Source organism: Brassica napus, chromosome C6, assembly GCF_020379485.1.
Source record: "Brassica napus cultivar Da-Ae chromosome C6, Da-Ae, whole genome shotgun sequence".
NCBI lineage: Eukaryota > Viridiplantae > Streptophyta > Magnoliopsida > Brassicales > Brassicaceae > Brassica > Brassica napus.
The window spans coordinates 34788663-34796738 of NC_063449.1; the positions used below are offsets into that span (position 1 = coordinate 34788663).

General features: G+C 34.4%; 1 pseudogene; it reads right to left on the minus strand.

Annotated features, from left to right (window-relative positions):
* Positions 1 to 748: 748 nt before the first annotated feature.
* Positions 749 to 2187, minus strand: LOC111213995 (annotated as a pseudogene).
* Between the last annotated feature and the right edge of the window lie 5889 nt (positions 2188 to 8076).

Below are 8076 nucleotides of genomic sequence, written 5' to 3' on the forward strand. Positions count from 1 at the left end.
AACGAAAACAGATGTGAGACACACCAAATAAATGAATTATTCTATTTTGATTATTATATAGTTATATTATAGAAACTTTTAACTTGAATATAAAATATTAAAAACACAAACAAAATTTTATATGAGCATATTTTATTCTGTAAGAAAATAGTATTACAAATCATTTCAGCTCATATTAAACTTACAATGATTGTTTTATTATAAGTAAAATAATATATATTTTAAATTGCTATACTATGTTATAGTTTGAGTTACTTAATAGAATAATTATATCTTTTTTTTTTGCAATTTTGTTCTAAAAATATTCTTCAACAAAACTAACATTAACATCTCAAATTAAGACTTTTGCTTTATTTCACCAATTTAAGACTAAATATAAACTTATACACATGTAATAAAACTAAAAATAAATTTCTCATAAATTCAAATAAAATTAGAAAGCTAATTAAAATAAATATTGTACATAAATTTAAATAAATTATATAAAACTTAAAATTCATAAATTATATATGCACTTATAATTTATACTAATAAACTTTATAAACAAAAATAATCTTGCACTTTGATAATCACATTTTTCAGTCAAAATCAAAATTATGTTCGTAAAATCGTATTTTTGCCAAGACAATAATTTTTTTTCCGCCAGAACCATGTTTTCGCAAAAGAATGTAGAATTAATTTTAGATATATTGATTTAAATATTATAATTAGTTCGTTATTAAAAATAAAAAATCATGCTCTGTTTTTGTCTTTTAAACTATTACTATTCAAATTTTATTTTCAAAAAAAACAGTCAACTTATCCTCTAGATGTTGCATATTAATACAAAAATACTAACTATAATGCAATATTCAGATGCTACAATCTAGATGATGATCTATGCATCAAATACAAAAAGGAACATGGCCTATATTTCATTGCATGTCAGGGTCGAAAATGAAAGCTCGGAACCTACATGATCATCTCTCCGTATGAAGGCTTCAGAGCGCCAGAGCTTACCAACTTCACAGCATTTCAAGAGCTCAACTTCGTAGACACTTTTCACACCCCATGAACTAAGCAAATGCTTATCTTGTGTGACTATGATGATCCTACTCCCTGGTCCAAACCAACTAAATTCATCAGCAAGCGCGTCTAACTTTTCTATCTTGTCCACGTCGTTAGCCACTAGCAGAACCTTCCTGTTCCCGAGCCTTGCTTTGATCGCGTCAAGACACATGTGAGAGCTCTTTGTGCTCATCAAGATTTGTCCTTGCATCTTGGAAAGAAGCTCTTCTTCTTGAAGATGTAGTGAGATACTTCTAACGTCTTCGAGAAAACAATGTGCTTCAAAGTTGGGTGAGATGTTTTTGTAAACGTGTTTCGCGAATGCTGATCTTCCCTTGCTTCCTCTTCCCCAAATCCCACTCACTTGAACACCTTCATTTGAATTTAGATCAAGTAACGGATACAATCTCTTCATGTGTTCGTCGAAACTAATTACGTTACTTGACAAAATCTTCGATATTCTCTCAGTAACTCTATCAACCAGCGTCGCGTCATCTTCCCTGAAATGAAAAAAAAAAAAGAGTTAAGAGTCTAAAATTTTGGACTCGACACAACATATAGATATGGTCTCGTTATAGAAACTTTACGAATTCTTTGAACAAACGCCGGAGAGAGTAGCCAATCTGTTCAATGCATCCCTCCACGAATTAACTCTCTCTATGCTATGTCTCCTCTCGTGTTTCTTGAACTGCTTCACCAATTTTCCCGTCTGTCTCTTCAGGTCATTAGGTTCAACCTCGTAGAAAATAGGCACCACAGTGAGTAATTTTTCTCTCTCGAGTTTCAAAATCATTACGAGCTCCTCGAGACACCAGAAAGAAGCTGGATAAGTCGGAGAGACCACCACAACGGCGATTGTTGATCCTTTGATGGCTTGGATAATCACTGGTGCAATAGAACGGCCACATACCAGTGCGTTGTCGTCTTTGAATGCTCGAATGCCTTTGGCTTCTAACTCCTTGTACAGAAAACTCACGAAGTTCTTGCGAGTATCTGCGCCTCTAAAGCTCAAAAAGACGTCGTATTTTTTAGGAGTGGTAGACGAAGACGATAATGACCTGGAGTCGAATGGTCGTCCAGAACTAACTTTTCTCTTGAAGCACGATACATTTTGTAATATCGTGTTCATATTTTTTTGTTCTCGCTCTTTTGGTTTGGTACCTTTTTTTTGTTTAAGAGCATTTGGCAAAATGACATGTTTATAGTAGGGGGGGTTGGAAGAAAGAAAATACTTTATTTTGACTTTATTTTGAAACAGGGAAAATATTGTATATGTTTCCAATTTTAGGGTCAACACAACATAGTATTTGATTTTAGTCGCTCTTAGCCAGTACGAAGTTAAGTTAAGTTAGGATTTTTCTTTAGTTAACTAAAAGGAGTTTAGGTCTTGGATCATAATCTTTCTTTAGCCTCGAGTCAACCTTTGATAATACAGATAATATTTTCTAATTAGGAGCATAAAAATATTGCGTTTAACATTTGGTGCTAAAGTTAAGTTAGTTTTTGTGGTCTATTTATAAAAAGAAGGAAACTTTTAAAACAAATACATAAGAGCATTTGGTTAAGTGTACAAGTATAGTAAAAAAATTCAAATAAATTAAGAGTGTTGGAATTATAATATTTTACTAATTTATTTGAAAAACAATTGAAACACATATATATTGAATTATATATTTATTATATTTATATATATATATATATATATATATATATATTGATTATTATTATTCATACAATATATATATATATATTGATTAAATTTTAAAAACACAACATTTATTTTTTTCATATTTGATTATTTTGTGTATATAAGATATGTGTTGTAAACAAAGATGTATTATGATAAAATAATATTAAAATATTTTAAAGTGTTTAGAAAATTAAAAAAAAAAGATTTCATTGTAAATAATAACAAATAAGACAATGTTATATTAATATACATAAATTATTAATTTATTTTTATAATGAGATCATATATTTATATAAGGTTTTTTAAAAATTATTATTTTATCAAACTGTGTTATATTTGTATTGATCTAATTCAAAAATAGTAAAATTTATTAATTTATTATAATTATTAATTTATAGAATTTCTAATACTTTTACACGATAAATTTTATTAATGCTAATGTACCAAGAGATCCGAGTTTCAAATCTCTCCAATAAAATTATTTATGAAACAATTATGCAAATTAATGTGGAAAAACTTACATAATTTATTTTAGCGTGATGTAAATAATTGTTTTTAGATATGGATCTCCATTAAGCGGTCAGTCTGGTGTAGTGAGATGTGATATTTATAAGACATGTAAATTTGGTAGTTGTAAAATTTTCTTTGTTATCCCTTATATATTAAAGCACAAGTCACTCAAGCAATAAAATTTTGACATGTGTAATTGTTTATAAAATTTAAGAAAATCAAAATTATACTTTTGTAACTGCAAAAATTATATCTCCTATTCTTTCTCAAACTACCAACCATCACGTTCTAAGAACAATTCATTAATTCCTAACTCAACTGTTTTTTTATTACAAACATTCAATCAACAATTATTTTCTATATTTTCTTTCTCCTTTTTCTTCTCCTGAATAAATGTCATTATCGTTTTCTATAAGTTTTGAATCTGGAAGAGATCTTTATTCAAATCCATTCCACTCTTTTTATGAAAACAATTTCCTATGATTCTATATGTATGATTCAAGTAGACAATTTTATCAGAATATAAATGGTGGAAAATCAGAGCTTTGTTTCACAGAGTATTACCATCGCACTACAAGAAAACGTGCCCATAACAACGAAGATTTACGACGAAAATATTTCGTCGTAAATTTACATGGTGTTTACAACGCAGTTACGAGGAGACCAACTTTCGTCGTAAACGCCATGTAAATTTACGACGAAATATGTTCGTCGTAAAATTCATGTAAGTTTACGACGAAAGTACGTGGAATGAGAAATACGTCGTAATCGTTACATCGACATTACAACGAAACATGTTACCGTTATATTTAGGTGAAAACGTGTATTCAATCTGCTTTAACTTACCTAATTTTGTCGTAAAGTCGTTGTAAATATCATGTTAAAACCATGTAAAACATTCTTTCTAAAATCGTTGTTATATTTCAACTACCCAACTCAAAAATTTCTCTATATATATGTCATTTCCCAAAACTCTCTTCCTCACAACACACAAACGGAAAAAAAAAATCCAAAAAAAATCAGAAAAAAAAATCTAAGAAAAAAAAGGCCGGTGGCGGTAGTATTTACGAGTTACGGAGTTGGATGTATTTGCACAAAGATTCTGACGGGAGGGTGACGAACGCATTTCTGAGCGGGCTAGAGACATTCATGCACCATGCGGGCTGTACACCAATCACGCAGGAAAGCGGTAAGATGTTCTGCCCCTGTCGGAAATGCAAGAATTCAAAATTTGCACGTAGTGAAACTGTATGGAAGCATTTAGTAAACATAGGATTTACACCACAGTACTACATTTGGTATCAACATGGAGAGGGTTATGGGGGAAATGAAGCTAGTAGTAGTAATAATAATTTTGAGGATGCTCATCATAGTGAAGAACCGAATCATTTGCATAATGAATATAATTATCATCAAGATCAGGAGCAGATGGTAGATCATGATAGGGTTCAAGATATGATTAGTGATGCATTTTTAGAAACAACTACAACAATAGATGATGGAACTGGAAATGTAGAAGAACCTAATTTGGATGCAAAAAGGTTTTATGAAATGCTAGATGCTGCAAATCAACCAAACTACACTGGTTGTAGAGAAGGTCTCTCTAAATTGTCTCTAGCAGCTAGGATGATGAATATTAAAACGAATCATAATTTACCTGAGAATTGCATGGATGCATGGGCGGAGTTGTTTAAAGAGTATTTGCCAGAAGACAACGTGTCTGCTGAATCTTATTATGAGATTCAGAAATTGGTTTATAGTCTTGGGTTACCTTCGGAGATGATTGATGTTTGCATCGACAACTGCATGATTTACTGGAAAGAAGATGACAAGTTAGAAGAGTGTCGATTCTGCAAAAAACCACGATTCAAACCGCAAGGCCGTGGGAGGAATAGGGTACCGTACCAAAAGATGTGGTACCTGCCAATTACAGACAGATTGAAAAGATTATATCAATCTGAGAGGACTTCTGCGTCGATGAGGTGGCATGCGGAACATGTCCAGAGAGATGGTGAGGTTGCACATCCATCAGCCACAAGAGCGTGGAAACATTTCAACAAGGTACACACAGATTTTGCTACAAATATTCGGAATGTCTATCTTGGGTTATGCACCGATGGATTTAGTCCATTTGGAATGTCTGGTAGACAATATTCTTTGTGGCCAGTCATTCTTACGCCGTACAATTTACCACCGGATATGTGCATGAAACAAGAATTTCTTTTTTTGACCATATTAATCCCTGGGCAGAAGCATCCAAAACGGTCTCTTGATGTTTTTCTTCAACCGTTGATAGAAGAGCTAAAGCAATTGTGGTCAGAAGGGGTGGGGACGTACGATTGTTCCTTGAAAAACAATTTTACGATGCGAGCAGTTGTGCTGTGGACGATAAGTGATTTCCCTGCTTATGGGATGTTGTCTGGCTGGACAACACATGGAAGATTATCTTGTCCATATTGTCTTGGATCGATGGATGCTTTTCAACTGAAGAATGGTAGGAAGAGTTGTTGGTTTGATTGTCATCGTCGCTTTCTTCCACTTGCCAATCCGTACAGAAAAAATAAGACATTGTTTCGGCACAAAAAAATTGCTAGAGACGGTCCTCCTCCATATCTCACCGGCCAGCAGATCGAAGCAGACATTGATTATTACGGAGCTCAGGAAACAGTTAAGGTTGGAGGAAGGTGGAAGGTTCAATAGTTGCGGGGAGTTTGATAGCCGAAACATCTAACTTCACATCATACTTCTTTGCTCCAACTGTTCGTACGAAAAAAAGAATTCCTAGAAGATATGATGATGGTGGAGTACCGACATCATATCCAATTGATGGTGTTCCTGACATTTTTTGCGAAATTGCACGGTTTGGTGGTAAAACGAAAGAAGTATGGTGGTCATGTGAAGAGGATAAACATAGTGCCCACACTTATATTCTGCTCAACTGCGAGGATGCAGTGACCTGTTACTTTGAAAAGTAAATATTTTTGTGAATGTTAATTATATGAATTGAAGTTAATTATGTATGAATTGATTATTTGTTTAATTTGCAGCATGTTTGTATTTCAAGTTGAAGAAGCAATACCAGGAATATCTGCAACTGATGTGGAAACACGTAAAGATAAGCACTTTGTCAAGTGGTTAAAATCACAGGTACGTAATATATCTCATACATTGATTAATTAAGTAAGTGTTTTGATACTTCAATATTAATTAAGAATATCTGCTTTTTGCAGGTTGATTATGACGATCCTTATTATCCCATATGGTTTCACGAATTGGTTCAAGGTCCAGTTGCAAAGGTCACCACATCACCTATGTATTTCACACGAGGATTTACCTTTCACACATACGAGTATGGGAGACATCGGGCAACGAGTAACTACGGAATATGTGTGAAAGGTGAAACAGACTTTTACGGGATCTTGCAGAAGATTATTGAAGTGGAATTTCCGAGGTTATTGAAGCTAAAATGCGTCCTCTTCAAATGTGAATGGTTCAATCCTATTGTGAACCGAGGGATTCGGTATAACAAATTTGGTGTTGTGGATTCAATTTTGGGAGAAGATACAACAAATTTGAGCCTTTCATTTTAGCTTCACAAGCCGAGCAAGTTAGCTTCATTCCTTATCTTCGGCTTCAAACTTCCGGGATAAACTGGTTAGCTGCTATCAAAATTACACCTCGTGGACGCATTGTCGCTGGAGAAGAACCGCCCTTGCAAGAAGAAGACGCTATCAATGAAGTTGAGGTACCAGAACAACCAACTGATGAAATCCTTTTGATCGACCCGCAAAACTTTCAATATGAAGATATTCCCGAAGATGCGACAGATGAAGCACGTGAAGACGAGTTCGAGAGAAGCGACGATGATGATTGTAATGATAGTGATGAGAACGAAAACGATTTAGGCCGTGTTCGTTTACATGTCGCGCGACCTGCGACCTACGACATGCGACATGCGACTGATCGCAGGTCGCATGTTGTTGTTCATTTTACTGTCGCGTAACATGCGACCTGCGATTGGTCGCAAGTCGCAAGTCGCAGGTTGTTGTTCGTTTTGATGTCGCGCGACTGATCGCGCGACCAGTCGCGGGTTCCCATTTAAGTCGCCCGAAAAAACAGCGACTAAAAATTAAGGAAATTTTGATCGTGCGACTGGTCGCAGGTCACAGATCGCAGGTCGCGCGACACGTAAACGAACATAGTTTTAGTCGCAGGTCGCAGGTTTAGTCGCAGGTCGCAAGTCGCGCGACACGTAAACGAACGTAATCTTAGTCGCAGGTCGCAGGTCGCAGGTCGCGCGACACGTAAACGAACATGGCCTTAGAATGATGTAATATTGAAGAGAACGAAAACGATTTAGAGTGATGTAATATATGTAATAAATTTTGTATTTCTCTATTGTAATGTATGTTTAAAGAAATGTTGTTTTTTTACCATCTTAATGTATGTGTAACAAATGTTGTTTTATATAATATGTATTTCTTTAGTTTTTAAAAAATTATTTGGAGTTTTAGGGTTTTAGAGTTTAAGTTGGAGAAAGAGCTAGAAGTAGTAGAGAAGAAGATATGATGTTAGATGATATGTGACTTTGGGGTTTAGGGATTTCATTCTCGGTGTTTAGGTTTACGCGTTGTAAAATCGTCGTAAATGGTTAAATCTATTCCACGTAATTTCATCGTAAATGGAAAAATGCAGGCCTGGTAACTTCGTCGTAAATGAAAAAACGCGGGCCTGGTAACTTTGTCGTAATATTACGTCGCGTTTACGACGAAACGTTTTCTATATATTGAGACGCCGAGAACGAGGCTGCCTTGTTCATTCCTCCCAAA